The 22,022-nt window shown below is 37.9% G+C and overlaps 1 protein-coding gene across 8 annotated transcripts in view; it reads right to left on the minus strand.

Annotated features, from left to right (window-relative positions):
• Nucleotides 1–22,022, minus strand: part of OTUD7A (OTU deubiquitinase 7A) — a 106,054-nt gene that overhangs the window by 74,948 nt on the left and 9,084 nt on the right. For 2 of the 8 annotated variants that reach the window (XM_085515007.1, XM_032446782.2), the window contains exon 1: nt 217–350. The exons of the other annotated variants lie outside the window; for them this stretch is intronic. The gene's annotated coding sequence lies outside the window, so the exon portion shown is untranslated. Of the gene's footprint in view, nt 1–216; nt 351–22,022 lie in introns of those variants that run through there. 8 annotated transcript variants of the gene reach the window in all.

The following is a 22,022-nucleotide window of genomic DNA, read 5'->3' on the forward strand; positions in this document are numbered from 1 at the left end:
CTTCAAAAACAAAGAGCACTTTCTGAAGAGAAAAAAAAATAAAATAAAATTGAAGCAAGACGTTTGGTTTGAACTTTTCCTATGGGCATCACATCAGCTTTTGCATTGAAGCTGATAGTGCAAAGAGGAAAGCAAAGCCTACTATTTTATGAACTGATGTAATCATGCTTAGTACTCCTGCCTGCTTGGCAGCAAAGAGCAATGACTGCGCTTTACCTCAGATCACACACTCGTGTTCCTTTCCCTCTGCTCATACATCCTGACACGTTAGGAGTCAGTTTGCAGTCCAATGGGACACAGAACAACACTTGTCTCAAATCTCTCCCTCCTTCTCCCAGCAGTTCCAGCTACTGCAAGGAAAACCAAAATTTAAGAAAGTGAAAAGGGGACAGGAGAAATCTCAGGAATTGAAAAAAGGACATCTAAACACTGAGGAGTGGGCCATCATTCTACACACTGCTCGAAGAACAGATGAACAAATGTACAGATATCTATCTGTACACAGAGCTAATCTGGGAAAACTATTGTCCCCCTGTGCCAAGAGGTGATGCTTCACTGCTCCTCCAGTCCCACAGAGACACATACTGCAGTTAAATTATAGGCTTGGTGCTCTTAGCTTTCTACTCTTCACAGGTCTACACATGTATTTCAGCTGGCTCCTACAAAGTTACGTTCTTCACTCTTCATCAGTTTCTTCACCTGTAAAATGAGAGTTAGGACATAAAGAACTCCAGGCATTAACTGTCACTTTCTCTTCACATAATCCAACTCTGAAATTCCCCCTCTAATGAGTTCTTGCATGTTTCATCCTCTGAACAGCCAAACAATGTTCCCAAATGCATTTACATACTGCCCTGAATTTTCACACTAACCAGCACAAACACACTGTACTGCCCCTAAAAATTCTATTTTGTAGTGTTTGCTTGTGTAGTAGAGCACAATTCAATCTGAGAGCAACTTGGATATTCTGCCCTCAGAGGAAAAACATTTCTTCCACAAATGAAGTTCTTACACAGTGTTACCATGCAGACATGAGCTTGAACAGAAAATATTATAGAGTACATACATTTACACATGTAAAATACTGCACATACGGACAAATATGACCCATTACCGAAACGTGCCAGCACACACTATTTATTTCCTAAGAAGTTCTACCAGGAGGTTTCTCGAACCTGCCCTGGTGTACAGCACACAAACATAACTGTCCATTGCTTGTATCAAAACTCATCTAAAAAATCCACCATCAAACTATCAGCCAAAGGGTTTCCCCACATCCACTTCTTTTCCCCTCCCCATTTTATCCTGTTACTACTGGAATAAATTAATAAAGAGACACTATAAGTATGGTGGAATCTGCCCTTTCAAGATTTTTTGCTGCCTTCTTCACTAAATTAGCTCTTTTGCAAGGTTTAAGACACTGTGAAGTACCTAATACACAATCAAAGCACACTGCCACAGACTAAAGATGAGGTATCATACTAGATAGTTACCTAGTTCCTTCTGTTCTTCAACTCAAGTACCTTCCCTAGTTAGATACAACTTTGCAAAGACAAATACAGTTCTATTCAGTGGAAACAAGCATATATTTTACTAGTTAGAAATCAAATACATTAGGAAAAAATATAAATATCAAGAACAGACCTGTTTTCATGGAAACAAAATGTTATGCATCTGTTAAAACGTATACATATTCATATCTATATAATCCAGATGAAACAGGTATCAATATTTTATCTAAATGCCAATTTATTTCATATGTATTTATATAGATAATATAACTGATCTATCTACAGATAAAAGCCTTTACGTAACATTGCTAACATTACTGGGTTATTTTTTTTCCACTTGGGATAAACTGTCGATTCCAAACAGAGAACACGATACACATCAGTTCTCAACCCTGCTGTAAACCATGCAGTTTGGAGCCCAAAGGATTATTCCAATATTCTTCTCACTAGCAAAGCTGACAGACATCTGACAAAGCAAAAAAGCAGCATTTCATTTATGCCTGTTCCACTCAGCTCCAGCTGATTTGTTTTGGTTTTTAAACCAAAAGGAAAAGGAAAAAGCTTCCAGTGTTTTAGAGTAGGAAGTCAGAAACCTGTTTACAACAAATGGCCCTTGTTTTATTAATTCAGATGCATTAATGTATTAAACAAAAAAAAAAAAAAAAAAAAAAAAAAAGACAACATATACTCTTAAGTAACAATTCTCATTAGCTTGACTTTTTTTTAGTACCACAGTTGCTGCAGAAACCAGTAAGAAATAATTTTCCTAAGGCCAGCCTGTATTAACTATCATGTCATTTTTCCATGAGATCATCAATTCTTTTCCAGTGGTAGAAAGAAACATACCTAGAACAGAAGACATGTATTCCTTTCCAGTTTTGTCACATGTATTAAGCAACATAAGATGAATTATAACTGAAAAAAATATTTTAATCTACTGTTATTTCATTTTATTTCAAAAGCCTCCTGGCACCACTGGCTCTCATCCCTTTATTTAACTCACAAGACCCTACTGTTATTAAGATGTACGTCTGTCTGTTAGACAAAAAAAAGGCAAAGCAAATTACAACAAGTAGAAATGACAAAAGGCAAAAGGGTTTTTAGTTTTGGTTTTTAAGCACAAAGTCACATCTTCTCCATCACCACTGTTACAGACAAATCTGCCCTCTGGCAACATGGAACAAGGTAACACTCCACCAGGGATCTGGAACTTGAGCACATACAGACTTGTTCCTTTTGCCAGCCACACTCAAAACCTGCATAGCTACCAGCAGGTGAACCAGTTACACCCAGTAGCACTTTGTAAGTGTTCAACACTGAACCATTAAAATCTTGCAAATAACAAGCTGCAACGTGTCAAAATACAGCCAGCCAGTGCACTGACAGAGTGAGCAATGAGAACTGCTGTGCAAGGGCCACGTTAGAAATCAAAAAGATCTCTGAAAACTGGCAGAGGTACAGAGCAAAGTAATTCAAAAATGAAGAGAGGACACAAAATCATCTTTTCAACACAACTGCTACGAGTGGAAATCTATCAGAAGCTAAGTTGAATAGCAGGTATTAGCACCAAAAGAAAGATTTCATTTTGTTCATCCTTCTTGTCTGAAATGCACAGCATAAGCAAGGCAGCCACAGTGTGATGAACTGCGAGTTGTTTAGAAATAAATTTGAGGCACTTTGTGCAGGGCTCAATATGAAATGTTTCTGTAAAATCATTGCATCATAGACTGGTTGGGATTGAAGTCCCCTCTGGGCCCGCCCAGTCCCATTCCCTCAAGCAAAACTCTGATAGCTTTGGAAGATCTCTCAGGAGGAGACTTCACAACCTGCGCTCCATCACCCACCCAGTACAGAAGCTCTTGGAAACAGTCAGATGGAACCTCTGGTTTGTGCCCACTGCCTCCTGCACTGTCACCTCTGAGTCACTGCTGCTTTTAAAGAATTCTGTCATACCTCAGACATTTAAAATCACAGACATCCAGCGTGAAACTGCTCAAGAAGTGTTAGTGAAGGGCAAGGATTGCTATAAAATCTCAAGGAAGTGAAGGAGGACAGAAACACTAAACCTCAGCCAAACAAGAAATCAATACCTAAAAAGCCATCAAACAGAAGCTGACAGGCTTCAAAGACAGAAGTGCCCTTCTGCAAGGAAACACTGGTCCAAGGCTGGATGTGTAGATGACCACCCATAATCTGTGGTGCTGCAGCTCCATTGCTACCTTGCACATCCATGCAGCTGTCAGCTCACATCCGTAAGGTTTGCTGCCGTACTGGAACTGGCCCCAAAGATGACTGATGTTCTCCACATGCTGCATCCTGAACTGCAGTCCCATCCCCACCCTATATTTTTAGTTAGATTCTCCAGAAGCTACTGCAGTAGAAATTGAATATGGGAAGAAATGTGAGTCTTACATTGCCATTTAGGATCTTCCTGACAGAAAAGCAAACCCAGCATATAGGTCAGACAGGATATAAGGATCCTCATCTTATGCAAATAGATTTACCACCCATGTGCAAATTACTGCTGTGGCACATACATGGTACATCTGATCTGAACACACGCTGTCAAAACGTCTAGGATTTCTGTGCATCTGCAGCTCTGGAGGAACTGTGACTCCAACTGAATGTCCTATGGCCCGACTGGAGCTACTACAGGAATTCCCAGGCAGCCATCCAAAGGCCTCACAAAGCATCCAGACAAGATTTCTAAAGGGAGATTGGGGGGGGGGGGGGGGGGGGGGAGGAGGGGCAGGGAGTGTACAGACAGCCCCCAAATACATGAACCCATCACAGAGACTAATCACCGAAACAGGACAGAAAGCATGGACAATTTTTTATACTTTCCAAGAATTACTGAGCTCTTTTTCCTCATTTGACTCAGTCACTGGAAGCATCTCTTGAACAGGCATAAAGCAGAAGACTGGATACATGAATCAGTTCCATGGTCACACCATGGCACAGCAGAGACAAGTAGCTCCATGCTCCTACTGCTGCTGTCCTCACTGTGAGGATTATTAAGCATTCTTTCTTCAAGAATAAAATAATTTTGAGTTTTAATTCCCACTATTGAAAAAGATCATTAAATGCAGATCAACACAAACCATAAAACTCTCCAGTGACGGTTCTCTTATAGCTGGAATTACTTATAACCCCACACTTGTATACAAACCAGAGCTCAACCAGATTAGTGTAAAAAACAGACTAACTATCATGCTGCTATTCAGTGGAATACGGCTAACACAACTTCAGTATACTTGGAAGTTTAAGAGTATCTGGCTTAGAACTTTCATTGCACAAAAGTAAGAACATTTTTAGAAAACTAGAACACAAAGCATTTAATCATTTACAAAATAATTTTATTTGGGATCAGAATGTATTCAAGATAAATTGTTTAGTTTGTGTTCTGTAGTAGAATAAAAAATAAAATAAAATCAAAGTACAGTTGGTCACATCCATCCCTGCTGTGACCTGCTGAGGCCCCCCAGACTTCATTATGGATAAATACGATTCAGCAGGCTCAGCTGTTATTATTTATTCTAGAAATATGCTAAATGTACGCTTCAATCCTGACATTTTAAGTGAACTCTCCTAAGTTTCCACCAGAGAAAATAAGTGAAGCTTTATTGCTGTTGTTTTGGGTTGGTTTTTTTGTATGTTTTTTGTTTGGTTATTTTTTGTTTCCACAGTTCACCTATGCATATACAACTTCACGTTCATTTAGCATCTCAGATTGCTTTCCTAATATATAAAGGTCATATGATTTCCAGATATGAAAGAATGGGGAACTGTCATCTTATTCAATATATTTATTTGCTCCCCAATTAATACAGATAGCAAATACTTAGTAAGATAGATATTCATGCTCTGAAAAGGCCAGAACTCACTCCATTTGTCATCTTGTCCCCCACGGACTATTCCAAATGCACAGACAGTTGGAGCCAAGTGGAACAGCTTGCAGACTCAGAATCTACATGAGCAGTGCTCCTCTTGACCTTGCACAGATACGCTGGACCCACCGGAGGGCTGTAAACACTCACATCAGAAAAAAACGCTGCATGGTTAAGATGAAGCTACTGCTACACAAATGTATATACAAGAAAACGTAATCAGAAAAACAGGTAGCATTGAACAATTAAGAATAGGCACCAAAAAAAATCAGAATGGAACTTGGCCTCAGGCCTGTGTTTCCTTCTTCCTGTTGGCTTTGTGTACCACATGAAGACATCACAAAAGAGAATGGAATTTCATCCAAAAGGATAGTGAAATTCTTCAGTCAGAGCACGCTAAATTGAGCGGACAGATTGTAAACAAGTCTAATTTCATAAAGGAGAGTCCTGCCGGAGTATTCAGTGACTATTTCAACCAAACCCTAAACTCCTTAAAACCAGATAATTATAATTATAATTATATGTTCAAGGAGAATACATCTCCACATTTTTAATGTTTCTCAAATTCTCTTTCTAGATGCTTTAGTATCTTTAGAATACTTACATTCTCTATAAAACAATGCTTAGCTATTGCAACACATTTAAGGAAATAGTATAATCCAGGCAAGGGTCAAAAGATTAAGTCTGATGCAATGACATTAGCAGCACATGAAGGTATTTCATGGATCAGAATAGTCATCATCTCCTATATGCTGTTTCCTAGGGTACTGGAATTTTCCCCTATTACTATATCTGCGCACTACGCCAGCAGACAGATGGCAGGTAGCAAGGTGCAAAATACGTAATGGCCACAGATCAGCTGCATGGTAGGGAGCTTGCATATTTTTCCACTGTAATCAAATTTATGTCAAGATTTAGTAACAGCTACTGAAATTACCATAGAACCACAAGTTCTTATGAAAAGCAAGCATATGTACAAGTATGCATATATAAGACTAATATATATGCATATATATATATATATACACACACACACACTCGTATACTTTCCTTCTTTGATCTTCAGTTACAGCCATAACGGGCAATCTTGCAAAAGGAAGGAGGAAACAAATGCGTGGTCACACGTTTATAACATACTAGGCAAAATGAAGAAAATAGGAAGGAGGGTCAAAAATAACCAGAGATGTTCAAAATAAAAGCCATTCATCCTGTTAGAGTCTTACAGTGCTTGTAGGTTTCTGCTCAGATGGACTGCTTTGACGGACAGTAACTTACCATTTGTAACATGTACAAAGTCATTCCACAGAATTTACTCTGACACTTATTTTCCAGGTTCCCCTCCACTTCTTCCTCTGTATTCTTGCAACAACTGACTTGTTTGTTACTTTTTTTGGACATGCAAAAATATAATTTTTCATTCTAATTAAATTCATTCAGAAAATTCCAGATTTTAAGAAAATTAATAGAAGAAAGACATGAAGAAGGGAAAATAAACAAGGCATTTTTAGAAAGCCAGAATTCCAACCAGTTAAATTTGTGCTAAATATACTACCATTATAAAAACCACAATTTTTCCTCCTATTGATTTCAAAGAATATTTAGGTCACCCATAGAAATAGTTCAGAGGACAGTAGATGCACTGATAACCTAGCTCCTGCGGAACAGAAGAAGTTTGCCTCTACATTAAGCCCATGACTTTCATTTGAACTACATCATTTATTTCAGAAACATAATCAGAACTGATGGAAAACCCTTCAGATTCCAGGCAATTTAGTGGACCTGTCACTGGAAACCAGGGGAACTGTCTTCCAGTTTGCTTTATCTAGCTCCAGCTTGCAAGTCCTGGCCCTCACCATACAGTCCTCTGCTAGACTTACTGTACTAGAAATTAGATTGTAATTCCATATCTTACCCTTCTTTTCCATAAAGTAAACAAATTGTTTTGAGCTTTGAAAAGCTTGTCCTGTAAAAGTAAATTGCAGAATCTTATTTCTCCTCTTATCTCATGTTTACACAGATCACTACTTTTACAGCACAGAACACCTGCTCTCAAAAATAAATAATAAAAGATTAACCATTCAATTTTAAATATATACTTTCATAGCCTGCTAGTCATACCTTGTGGCTACAAGCAGCTGGGATTATGCACGGCAATACAAAACATCTGGGCACTCAGAACCTGGTAGTCATGCCTGACAATCGCTGCCATTTCTTTCTCCTTCTGACATGTTCAATGGTAATTTTCACATTAGCAGCTGAAGACAAAGTGAAATGGAGCTACAGGTACATCTGCCTGTTTTAACCTGTGGATTGTCAGACACAGTAACAGGTTTTTACATAATGACATTTTGTTCATCATGAAGTAACTGACGCATCTGATGGGAAGTCACAATGCCTTCTCCATTCATAGAAGATAGGCTGAGGCAGATGGGCAAACGTTTCAGTTACAAACACAGAGCCACCCAAACTGAGTAATATCGTTCATCATTTCTGCATGTTTCTTAGAGGGTCTGGAGCCTCTACAAAACCTACCAAGATGTGTGCACATTGCTAACCCTGACAGCACAGTTCTACCTGTTGCCTACTGCATGTAATTGGCTTCTATTTCAAAACGTCACCGAGTCAACAGCAAGACTATTATTTCTACTGCTGGTTAAGATACATAATAAGAGCATTAAATAAAAACAGTTATTGAAAGTATTTTTGGATTTCATTAGCGGTAAAGAACCAGGTTTTAATTAAATGGAAGAATACATAACAAGCCTATAATAACAGACTTTTGGTAGATGATGGAAGGTGCTAAGCAAAACCAATGGAATCAAGTACTAACTTGTGTTCAAAACGGGGAAAAAAGAGAGGGGAATAGTAAACTGGGAAAGAGAAGAAGTGAGGTTCTGAAAAAGCATTCAGGTAGTGAATACTGAGAGAAAATAAAACTCGCTGCTTTTAAGAAGTCATAAATGTGTGAAGTGCATGACATGACGCTGAGCTATAGCAGCTGTTTTATGTCAGACAAATATTTCACTAACCGGAAAAACAGCAAAATTATAACCTATCATCATCACCACATATGCCACAAGAAAGTATCAAGTTTGGATATAAAGCACAAATATTTCCCAAAGCATTCACAATTGCTGAAAAGTTTTAAACAGCCTCACTTTGAACTTATTTAAAGAAACCGAAGAATAAATCTGGCAAATGCTAAGTTCAAAATATCACAGGCATCAATTAAGTCAGCCAGAATTAGTTTTTCACTTCCTCCAAGGATCCTCTTAAATAGAAAGTCTGGTATTCAAAAGGATAATGCACAAAAATGGAGGCTGCTTTTAAGAAAAAGCAGTCAAGGCTCACGCCAGTAAGAGAATGAGTTTTCTGATTACAGCAAGCTTTTTTTTAGCAGATGCTCATTGAAAATGTTACCAAAAGATAACAAACATACAGCCTCACCACCAAAAATGGATGGTGACACCAGAAGAACTCTACACAGGGTAGAAATGGCTCAGAACAGCCTTTGCCAAGGGATGGCATTCATTTCAGGAGTAAGCATTCTAAGTTAGTGCTCAAGGCATGCTACAGCATGATTCTGTATGGCAGTTAGAGCTATTCCATTATATTTTTTTACCAACATAAAATAAACTTAGCTCTTTAAATTGGCTCTGCAAATCTATTAAGCTAATGAGTTAGTAATTATTTTTTTTCCATGGTAAACTCTTCATGAGTTTTATCCTATGTTCTTATCCACACAACAGCACACCAAGAAGTCACTCCATAGATGAGGCTGAAGTCACTACCTCTACATGACTTAAGTGTGGAGTTAAACAGAACATAAAATAGCTCTTATAGGGAGAGGTAGCAAACAATCATAAAAATTTACCTTCAGTAATACTGGAATCATTTACACAAGAAACTTCAGTACAACCACAGAAAAACCATCAGCAAGCTCTGTTTGTTTTGCATTGATTTTAGCCACACAGACATCAGTGCAGAGTCTCTATTTTTCAACCTTCAAAGAATTAACACCATATCATAATATGGCAGGCAATAGTTTTTCAAAGAAAAGTAGACCAGTGTGGAAATCTAAGATGCAATTTCATCATCTGATAAGCTCTGAAACTAAATAGACTAGTTTTCATTCTACTATTTTAATAACAACAACAAAACGACACGAAAACGCTTATCCTGATGTTTAGATCTCAGAATGGATACTACCAAGGCCCCAGAAAGAGCCTTATTTAGAAGGGCAGATATAATACATAACCCGATACAAGGATTACAGTTACTGACTTTTCAATCCTAGAAGGATGAATATGTTCATTGATGCGGCGTGAAGCTAAGAATGAAATGGGTAATAGTACGGTTTTATGACTTTGAAGTCCAAATGACAGCAATCAAAGCCCATTCTGATCTAGTCGTTGCTAGAGCCCTATTATAGACATGCAACCTCACATCCCACAAAATTAACCTAGTATGCCCGCTAATTTCTGCCAAGAAAAGACTCAATGATTCCCTCTCCTGGCTACTTCCACAAAGAATTTCAGAGCTCACTGTAAGAGATGCTTCAACATCAGAGGCAGAAGTCTTCTTACAACTGCAGCATGGCTGTAAACCAGAATCTGGTCATGAAATAAAGGCTTTGGCATCCAGAGGGCAAAAGGCAGCACAGCTCTGAAAAGTGCCTGGCTTTCAAACACTTGCAAATGACAAGTACACAGGAATTCCACTCACTGAAAAAGCTGGTGCTGTTTATACACCTGACAGGGTCACAGCCAAGTTGACTGCATACTATTGTTACATAGCCTGGAGGAAAGCCTGTGTTTTAAGATTTCAAATGAAGTTTAATGATCATTCCATACAGAAAGGATTGTTAGAATTCTTTTTCTTTAAGTTAGAAACTGACCACACACTAAATACTCCACAAATACGAATATATCAGTGATCACAAGGAAATAAAATGGGGCCTTCACAGCTTTGGTAACACTTGAATAAATAATAATATCACTAGTGAAGAACAAGTGTCCCTTACAGCAACAAGGCTGTGCAAATACATGTCTAGGGTGGTGGGGAGGGAATTAACAAGGAGACTTCCAGCTATTCAGGCATTTAAATTGATCTGTTGTTCAAAACCCCGGAGATACATGTGACTAGTTATTTCACCCTAAACGGAGGCATTTTATAGACTCAGCTTCAGGAAGCAAACATATCAAAAGCTGTTTGACCTTGAAGGTCCAGCAAACGACGCACCATGCTACAGCCACACTCCTTGCCATGTTAAGAGGGTTGGTTTTTTTTTTCCTGTTTTTTCATTTAGGATTATTCACTACCACAACAGACATTTCTAGCTTTAAGATCTAATAAATACCATCTAAAATTAACACTAGCTAGAAAAACAAAGAAAAAGTTGTTTCCTTGGTAAACAAGTAACGTACACAGAATCAATGATGAATACATTACAGAATCATAGAATATCTGGCAGTCAGAAGTGTAAAATACTACTGGAAGGTAAGCCAGCATGCTAAGCTGTCAGCAAACAGTCCTAAAAGCCTCTTGGCCTTTGCTCAATCCATCAAATCACAGAGAAGACAGATAGCTTTCCTGAGATACAGAAAACAAGAAGGAAGAGGGGAACAAAATGTCAAATTACATTACATGTATATATTAATATACATAATAATAATATTATTTCTACAAAACCCCCCATCCAATTAGTGGAAAGAGAAACAAATAGAAAAACTCCTTGAAATGCAGCCACTACTAAATCAAGACAATAAAATAAATTAACAGCTACCGCCATAATAGAAATAGATTACTACACAATAAGCTGCTGAATTTTTTTCCCTACTGAGGGAATGCATTTCTAAGTCTCCAAAGCCCGATATTTTTGCTTTTGTGTAAGCACATCTTCCCCTGATTACAGCTGTAGCTCAGCTTTTGGACAGCGACAAAAGCAGGTGCAGATCCAGCAGTGAAAAGCTGTGTTTTTTCAACAGCTTCTAAGCAAAAGCAAACTTTATTATCAGACAGCAGGAAGACGGTGGGACCAAAATCTCCCTCCCTCCTCTTTCTCTTCAGGAACAGTAATTTCTAGAGCACTGCATCAACAGTTATTTGCTTCAATATCTGGAAAAAAAACAGCTCAGCTCATCAATCAAAAACATTCTCAGACACCTTCAGCAAAACCACCCCCAAGCACTAGGCAAAACATGCATATGTACCAAGGAAAAAAAAAAAAATCTGCCAAAAAGACTGCTCATCTGTGATGGTAAATCCTTGATCATTATCAGATTTGTACACAGTCTCTTTATTTGACTACCCAGTTACATGTTGTACAGATATAGCACAATGTTTACTGGACATACAGGCTCAAACTCCCAGTCTTAACAATTGCATTATAGTGCAGTTCTTGTCTAAGCAATAAAATTCACAGAAAGATGAACGTGAAAATGTATCAAGCAAGAAACTAACTTGTTCCTAAGACCTATGAGACTGAATACCACCTCATTTTCTATCATACATATATACTTCCAGATTTGAAGTATCCATCTTTCATTATCACAAATACATTGTACCATTATTTTTATATGGCATCCTTTCAGAAAGCTACAATACAAAACATCCTAGTTGAGTTCACTGCTTTGCAGCTGTTGCAATTTAGAGATTTTTCCACTCAGACATCTCTTGAATTCAGTTCTCACTGTACCCTTTAACAACCTGAGCCTTAACTATCAGATTTCGTTCTCCATTACATGGAACCTCCTGTATATCTTTGATACAGACTGTTTTTCTAGAAAGACAATGCAAACTCAGCAGCTCTTCTGCAAGTAAAAACAAACCAGCAATTCAAAATCTTAAGCTGCCTCAGCACTTGAAACTCCTTTGAATTATACAATGTGGCCGGCAAAAAAGAAAACACATGGTTTGGGTAAGTTTTTCTTTTAATATAGCCATTCAAAATGGGAAACTAACATGAACTGTTCACAATCATCTTTCATTTATCCACCCTTAATCAACTATCTACATAATCTATTTATTCCATTATCCAAACCAGATATCCTCTCACAGTTGCAGCCACTCACAGTACTTCTGTTTGAACAAATAGTGCACATTCCTTAAAATAAACAGCTAAATCCATGTAATTCAGCCTCCTTTGGGCTTTCTAAAAGATAGAGAAGCAAAATATTTTCGTCAAACAAAAAGAAAATAGATATCTGAATGACAGTAACCTAAAAATGGTGAGAGAACAAGTCTGAACTTTTAACAGCGATATTCCTTCTCATGTACTGGAAGAAAATGAAAATTATACAAGTGACCAGGAAATCAAGAAAAAGCTTTAATTCTTCTTGAATTGCAAACTTATTTCTCACTGCTGTACTTCTCAAAGGATTTGGGAAACGCAGGCTGATGGTGTTCATCAGAACGTACTACAGCCCTGTGGTCATATTTTTACTTAAGTTTTCATTTTCCCCATACAAGACTGCTGCTTCATTTTGGGGGCCAAGAAAATGCTCATGATACATCACATGCTCTCATTTCCCTATTTCATGCCTTAATCACCATGCAGAGTTGTTATACAGCCTTTCATGCATACAATAAAAAAAGACAGTATTAGTAATATAAATTTCTAAAAGAGCTGGTATTTCTGAGCTGCTTCTTTTTGTTTTGCAGTTTTCAAGAGGTAGAGGATGACAGATTTTGCTGACATTTACTCTTGGATAGCATTGGAATACGAAACAGAAATGGTTCATAAAATCTATGTTACTTTTTTCACAGTACTGGAGAATAACAACACCCTCTTCACAAATTAAACATAAAAATAAAAGAATGTTTCATGATAACTGCTTTCAGCAAAGCTTATATAAATTGTTTCTAGTCATCACCGTCTGGGCCAAACCTTAATTTTACTGAACTACTGAGAATAAAGGATGGTGATTGAAGGAACATGGTGCCACTTCAAACACTACTTCTGCAGTCTACAAGGAACAATATCATAGATTAGCATCCTAGTGTATGCTGGGATTTCACTGTGGCTGTGGTATACCCCAACCTGTACATACTGTGCTAAAAACTAAATGTATCAAAGGCATTCTACTACTCTAAAACACATGTATGTCTATAAGTCACCTTTCACTGGACAGATGCAGTAACTGTTTTAGTCAAAGATGTTTTCTTGATCATTACATTCAAGAAATTACTATGTGCTGCACTTATTACTTCACAATCCAGGCAACAATGGACACATAAATTAAACTCCAAACCAAAGTCAATGGCTAACCTTCCCTAGCGTGATTTCAGAAGTTTGGAATATCAGCAATAACAGATGTAATATATTTCTAGCTGCTCAAGCTTCTGCCCCAGTTTCCCTTTGGTAACATCCAGCTTGATACCCACCTAGAAAACTACCCCATCTAAAGACATTCATGAGTTTAATTACACAAGTTGATTTGTGAATTTCATGGACTTTATACACTGTTCCCCCAGACCGAGTTGCAGCCCATTCAACAGTTTGCTTCCAATACCAGATTATGGTCATCACACAATAAATGTTAGTCATGACAGTCATGTTAGTCATAAACAAGTTCCGATACTACTTGACTGACTCGCTTCAACACACAAAGTATTGAAGATCTGATCTGAAAGAACATTTAATTTGGGAGAGTAACTTTTTCAAATTCAAATAACCAAAGCAAATAACTTGTTCTAATTTCTCTGAACTAAAAGGAAGAATTCTACAGGATTGTCAGTTAAACTCAAAATGCCACAGTGATGTTTTCTTGTTCCCATCTTCTTATTTTATTAATTTGTTAATCCATTTTATGACTGGAAAAACAACAGGACAGCTAAGTGAACAGATCCATTTTCAGCAGTCGGTTGTAAATTTCTGATTTTCAGAGTTAACTCTCTAACATTCATATCCAATTCACTTACATTTCAGTTATTAAAACTGAAACCCACTTTCTGAAGCCAAAATGAGCACAAAACAAATCAAGCACTTAAAGAAGTTCTCAGTACAGAGAAAAGTGCTATTGATTCCAAGGGGTGGTTGACACAGACATGACAATAATGTAAACAGCAACAGGGTAAAGCTCCTGGGTTCCAGTCCAAATCTTTCAAACCTATTGCTCTAATCAGGGTCCAAAGACTAAATTTAGGTGTCTGAAATTGAAATGGCCTGCCTGTCTAAGGGGTCAATCTCCTGTATCTTCCAGTTAATTTAAGACAAAGGAGGGTCACTCCATTTTATGGAAAAAACAACAACAACAAAATAGATCACTAACTATGTATATGAACTTAAAGTTTCCTAACTTTAAGGGCACACACAACCATTTTCTGGTCTATATCAATTTTTCTTAAAGGTGAAAACCATGCCTCAGGGACAGAGATCCTCTTGTTCACATTGTTCTCAGTACCATAAAACCTTCTTTTAAAAACAACCAGGCAAGCATCTGTTCCTTTCCAGTTTACGTGAGCTTGACAATTATCCCCTGTCCAATCCTTGGTAATTTTTCCGTCAAGGAAAGAATAAGGTAGAACCCAGAATGTGAGTATTAACCCCCTGAATATTCAGTAAGCCACAGTTAGGAATGACTGAAGAACTGTCACAGTTGGAAGATGAAAAGACAAGTTAATAAGATGTGGATATTTACGAAATATCCAATTCCAATTGGCTGAAAGCTATTCAACCATAATGTACCACTTGTTTAAACAAACATATTATTTTCTTTTTAATTTTTATCACCTTCTCAGTCTTACGAGAAGTCTTTCATAGATCTACGAAATAGAAAGCTTTAATTCACCTTTTCCCACCAAAAAAAGAAATAGCCTCACAGACGGACTACAAAGATAACATTCCTGGTTAGGTCAGACAACTACTGGGGACTTCATTTCTATCCTTTTTCTACTACGCACACAAGAACACAACTCACACACACTCTCCACTTGCCTACACAAGATTAGGAGCTATCACATTTCCTGGCTACAGTGTCTGAATAGCTCAAGCCAAGGATAGATGCGCTGCTAGCATTACATACTTGCACTTCAGCACCTGATGTATCAGCTAAGAAGGTGATTATTATAATCATTGCACAGATATTCTTTATAAGGCAGGAAATGTTTTAATAATAGGAGATCTTAGATGAGCCAATAATCACATAGCAACTCAGCAGGAACCCCAAATTCCCATTCCCTGCTAGGTTTGCTACAAGAAACACCACATTTTTGTATATGATGTTCTTTGTCCAACAGAAACAAAGATTATTTGTACCAGTTCAAATACCTCTCACAGCTGCAAGTTACTTTGTTGGTTTTTTTTCCATCCCAGGACCAAAATTCTAATTTTTTTGTGACACACATTCTCTCATTTTACCTGTAGTAGTACACAAGCTATGACTACAGACCACAGCATTCAGATTCCTCATGATTGAGCAACAAATCAATAAAACACATTAGTATAGCTGTAACTTCCAACTCACTGCTGACTTGATTAGCTTCTAAGACCACACATGAATTCTAGGCAAACAGTCACTGGCACCAAAGAGCTGGTAAAATCCTGGTGTTCAGATGCTTTACTACAGCTGAAATAAACTAGATACAATAGCTGCTAAAGCTGCATTTTGCTAACAGGAACAGAACTGTTCATTTAAAATATAGTTTGTCATTTGGTTGAGTAGCATTCCATGCTAAATACACCCCACATAAAAATGGCCTGAGATTTGAGGGAGAAACTGGGAAGTGATGGTTGCACTTTGATAGCACAACACTGCAATGGTTCTATACACATTGTGCTTTTGTGCAAACAAACCACAACAAAAAGGAGACATCAGTCACATGTCATTAGAACAAAACCAAATTAAATCAATCAAAGGCTTCGATGAAGGGCATAAAGAAATGCCCTGGCCCAACCACTCTCTATAACAACCTTGACTCCCAGACTCTCTCCATCGTGAAAGTCAGCTGGACCATTCCACAGCCCCCACTACAAGCTACATCACCAGCGTGATCCCTGCTGCAGCTGGGGACATGCAGCTGGAGGAGAAACCAAAGCCCCTGCGAGAACCACGTGCTGCCCACAAGGGACAGTAAGCTATCCTGCTCTTTGCATACACAAATGCAGATAGGCACTTGCACATATAGATACATGTATGTATGAATCATTTTTTCCCTATCTGAATGGCATATAAATCGCTTAGTAGCCAATACCCTTCTCTGCCATGAATAGAGAAAGTTTATTGTCCAGACAAAGTGTTTAATCTGTACACAAAGAGTGATATTTTACTTCTCTAATGGGGACTTCCTGTCCCCTTTTCTCTAATTGATTAAATTAAAAATATCAAAATATTAGGACATCTCCTTTGGTCCTGCCGCAGAAATAGATCATACTGCCTGAGAGGTACTGTCTGAATTTCATTTCAAATCACACACTGGAGGTGGTTTTGATCAGTGCTGTGGTAAGCACAAACTGTGCTACTACTGCTTCAGTTTCAGTCAGCAGCACAGTACTTGTAGCTAAAAAGTCCTCAGTGAAAGTCAGCTGTCAGAAACAGAAACGATGCTAATCCAACCAAAGAAGCAGCCATACTCCATATTGCTGTCAACCAGGAACATCAGAGCCTGCTCCTTGCAGGGCCTACGGCACGCCAAAAACACAAGAATTTTTCTCATCTCTGAAGCTGTTCTTCATATTCCTGGCTGTTTTCTATCCTGCAGAGTCTAAGCTGCAGAAGTAACTAAGAAGGCACTGTGTTACTTTTGCAACTTAAGCTAACAAAGTCCATTAATACTTACTTCAATATAAGTATTAATATATAAATATAAAAATATATAAGCATTTTAGTCACAGAAAATATTCCTTGAATGACAACAGAGAGATGCAAGAGGGATGCTTTTAGACCTTCAACCTCTAATTAGAGTAATGCTTTCTGTTTTCTGAAATCAATTACCTCCAGCCACAAGCTAGCAGACAGCTGTTCACCCTTCCCCAGCATAGCAAAGATAGGCCCTTACATTAAAATATCTAGGAAGCACCAAAAAAAGACGTCATCAATAAAAAGTTAGATGAAATGTTAAAAATATAAATACCAAAAAGCATAATAAAAAAACACTTTATTGCTAGAATTAGTCCATCTTTTTTTTTTTTTTTTTAAGTTTCCTACATGTATCTTCACACAAATACTCCTACAAAAGACTCCCTTACTGAGTAAAGAACTGCACAGGCACCTGAAATTTGCTGGATGAAGTACTGCAGCACGTGACAGTTGTCACATTATGTGAGATGCCAAACAGTACAAACTCTGAAATGACCCCCAGATGTAAGCTGGCAGTCGTGCACTGTCCCTGCTGTTTCAGTATCAACACACATTCACATTCTTTCCCTGTCAAGATAACTCATAAATTCAGTACCTTTAAGAAAGGCTGTCTAGTACTCAAGATCAGAGTACAAAGTGAATGAAGGCTTCCCTAATGGCACCAAACAAAGCTTTTAGCATAAGTACATTAGCTGCTGTAGACAAATGAATAGCTTAAATTGCAAATGCTCACAGGCAGCAGATAATTGGGCGAATGTTTGCATCTGTGGCTCAGTGCCTGATACTGAACTTTTGAACTCTCATGTAAAAGCTTGGTGCTTGCTGCAATCAGTAGAGGCTGGCTGTAAATTTTGAAAACACCTGGAGCAAACAGAATTAGCACCTCACCAATCCCCCAATAAACACAGAGACAGAACATGCAATTAACAGGCTAGTTGTGCACCATATTTCCAGACATGAACTAGATAAATGCATGAAAATATGGATTTGGGTACCAAAAAGAAGAGTTCCCAGCAAGAAAGCAAAAATAAAAAAATAAAACTAAGTGGCCAAGATACAAGAGGATGAAGAAGCTACCAGGAGCAGAGCTTCTGAAAGTAAAGTAAAGCAAAATCCTGGATATCTGAGGGGTGCAGGGATTACTGAAGGCCAGGAGAAGCCCAGTTAGCTCAGCCAGCAATGCCCAAGACTGGTAACTATAAGAATCTGCAGAGCACAAAGCAGTGTGACTTCCTACCCAGCCTTCCCAGACACGCAGTGACATCTCTGGTGGGATATAAAGTCAAGACCTAGCGAACACAGTGCTGGCAACAAAGCAGCTAAGTGAGTATACAAAATGAACCAACCATGGCAAATGCTCAAATCCTGTTGGTTTTTAAATGAACTCCAGTGCGTAGCTCCATTAGAGGCTAGTTTTTGCTGTTTCATCTGTGCCAGCTGTAATAGTTTCCTGTTTGTTCTCCTTTGCAGGCTTTAATCTACCTTCTGAAGACCTCCAATTAACAGTGGTTAAGCACACATGATTCACCATTTACAACATAAAAACAGAAGGAAAAAAATAAACCCCCCTAAATTAGAAAGCATTTATACAGTTAAAGTTACTTTGTAACTGCAAGCCTCAAATAACTGGATTTCAATCACAGAAACATTATCAGAAAATAGGAAATATTCTTCTGAAGAGAAGTACTTACTGTACTGCTACTTGCTACCTTGTGGGAAAATGCAGCTGAAGCTGAAAATAAAACACTACTCTAAAACTGAAGCTCACAATAACAGAAAAGGTTCTGAATCCATGGAAGGGATCAAAGAACATTGTTTCACAATTTCCATTTCAAGCATCATGAAAAGAAGCGGGTAGAAGTATAAAAGCTTGGGTAAAAACGAGCATCTTAGTCTCTTGGGACTTCATTTCATGCTGTAATTGGTGAAAAGTCTCCCTTAAAAGGTTATAAATGCCATATTAATTTCATTAGGAAAGCCTCTTGTGGCATATTAATTTAGCTTCTGGCACTGTTATTGCATCTTTTCAGATACACAAAATCTTAAGAGGCAATTTCATTAACAGTAAAGATCTGAGAAAAGCAACTATTTTAAACAGATAGGTGATAATTCAGCTTGGAAGCAGGCATGTTTATTAATATACTCACACTCTTCTGATTAACAATATCCTGACACAGCAAGAGATAGCAGGCTGTGCTATTGAAATTACGTTATCTTCAGCGCCTTTGTCTTTGCAAAGATTGCATGAACAGCTCTCGAAAGATTAATGGCCTACTACGTTATTTAAGGCAGATACTCATCTCCAGTGATCACGTGTAAATTCTGAAGCCAAGCATGAAATTTAACATCTGACTTATGATGCTACGAAAGAAGCCTTTTTTCCAAGCACTTGCTACACTTAATACTGTAGGTAATTCTAGACATATAACATAGTCTCATTGCCAATCTGTACAACAGCACTATCAGCTTCCCAATCCTGACCTTGGTTCTGTAATGTGATTTATACCTGCAAGCCTCTGAAGCTACCTATGGTCTCACCTGTCACCAGAAGGCAATAGAACCTTTTTTCATACGATAAAACGTAACTATGTGTAAAACAAGTTCTATAAAAATAAGCACACTGATGCTTATAAATCTCACATTATTAACAAGTTCAAAAATACAGCACGTATTCTGTATGCTTTACATCTTCGTAAGTTCTAAAACCTGCACAGCATTTCCTCCTAATTGAGTCATCCCAGGCACAGCTATCAAACAATTTTCCTCGGACCATCCTTCAAACACATTGCATTCATTCAACCCTGCTCAGTCATGAGAGAAAGAAGACGAAAGAGCTGCTTTAAACCACAAAGCTACAAGCTGTGCAACCAGAGCTGCTAATGTTAATACATTTGTGATATTCATCTAAACCTATAAATCAGGACTGAGTATCTTTCTAAAGAGGATGTCATTGTTCAACTAGACCTGTCGTTTCTTAAGCAGAAACTCCACCACCAAATTCTATAGCTATACCAGGCATCTCTCCATCAAAACAGAAATTCCAATGCAGTTAATGACACAAAGTCAGGTATCCATTGGTACATAGAAACAACATTTTACAATTAAAAAATCCATATGCATAAACGTATAGCGCCACTTACACACTTCAGGGACATTCAGCCCTACTCCTGACAACAGTAATACACCTCTCATTATTCTTGGTACACTTCTTTGGATGGTCTCATTTCCAATTTTTCTTGAGAGGTACCAAAAATAATGGTCAGGTCCACAGCAGAAAGAATAAAGAGTAACTGCTTACCAAGCAAATACAGATCACAGAACAAGTAATCAGAAATTGCATTCCTTTAGAACAGAATGGAAACAAATTAACAAAACGAGATAAGCATTGTTAAAATGAAATAATTTCAAACCCACAGCAGTGTGAATATGCAGAAAAGAAAGGCTTGGAATAGCTTTGCACATGGGAGTCAGTCAGATACGGATGAAAACATAGCAGGAATAGTACTTCCCTTCCAATAGATTATCTTCTGTAGAAAACAAAACGCAGGGATCCCATGGAACCACATCTGACCAACCAGCCATCACACCAGGAACCTGGCACTCCTCAATTCTGATTTTTCTTACTAAATTCTAATCATTACTGAATCACATACTGTTTATTTCAGACTATACATTCAATTTGTCGTGACCGCGCTTCATTCTGTTCCACTTTAAAAGAACGCCTGCTTCTTAGGCTACCATCTGAGCTGACATGAAATGCTGCTTTGCCACTTACGAACTGTCTCCAAAAACACTCGGCATATTAACAGCAGTGTTTGCTCAAACACTCTGAAAATCAACAAACATTTTCTCACATATGCAATTGCTGCAGCAAAGTAAAGAAGGCGGCAGTACAAGGATCGCCTCAGAGAGGCGCCTTCAGTTATCTGCCAGAGCTTACAAAGGACTACACATCTTAAAGATCGGGTTTAAACAGACATGTCCAAGGGCTAGGAAACCACTTGTCATCACAAAGTACAGAAGTACACAGAAAACTGACAAGGCTCTGTGGCTGATAACCAGATCCACTGTTTTGTGGGTTGGTTTTTTTTTCAAGTATTGAACTATATTTTTTAATTGGGGGGTTCCACAGCTTAGCAATTAATGAAGTCACAACTTCACATCACGGTTTAATCACCAGGACAAAAATTTAAATATTACTTCATATGATCTAAAAGCCAAAATCAGGTTCTAAGAGGTTATGTGATCCCTAAAGGTCCCATACTCAGCTTTTCGAGTCAGTCCAGGATCTCTGGAGACTTTTAAACATTTTTTTCTGATTGAGCTACTGATATTTAATAAATAAAATAAAACCCAAAAAACATTTTAATCCCCCCCTCTTCCAAAAAAAACAAACCTGAAATCACATCAAGAACTGCCACACAAGACTTTAATGTTCTGCTGCAAAAACACTGCTCAAGGACATACCAAGCCACTGCGCCTTCAGAGCTGCAGTCTGCTTTTCGTTACATTTGGTCAGATTAACCAGATCCTGTGATACTTACACAGGAAGGAAGATATTTCCACGAAGAATACACTACTTCATTTGTGAACTACTACTAAGATACTTAAAAGAAATGTAAAACATGTTTATTCTTAACTGTAATATGTTTCTTGTCAAACTGTGAAATCCTGCTACTAACTTCTGCAAATACGACAAATCCTCATCTTATTTAACATGCATTATATGCAGTGACCCAATTTAACAGCTCGAGGCTTGAAGAAAAGAAGAACTGTTAGGTCTACAAATATATAACATCACTTCATTCCGGCCAAACAAACAGTGG

The sequence above is a fragment of the Coturnix japonica genome, chromosome 14 (genome assembly GCF_054131305.1).
Source record: "Coturnix japonica strain WE chromosome 14, WE-NBRP24, whole genome shotgun sequence".
Lineage (NCBI taxonomy): Eukaryota > Metazoa > Chordata > Aves > Galliformes > Phasianidae > Coturnix > Coturnix japonica.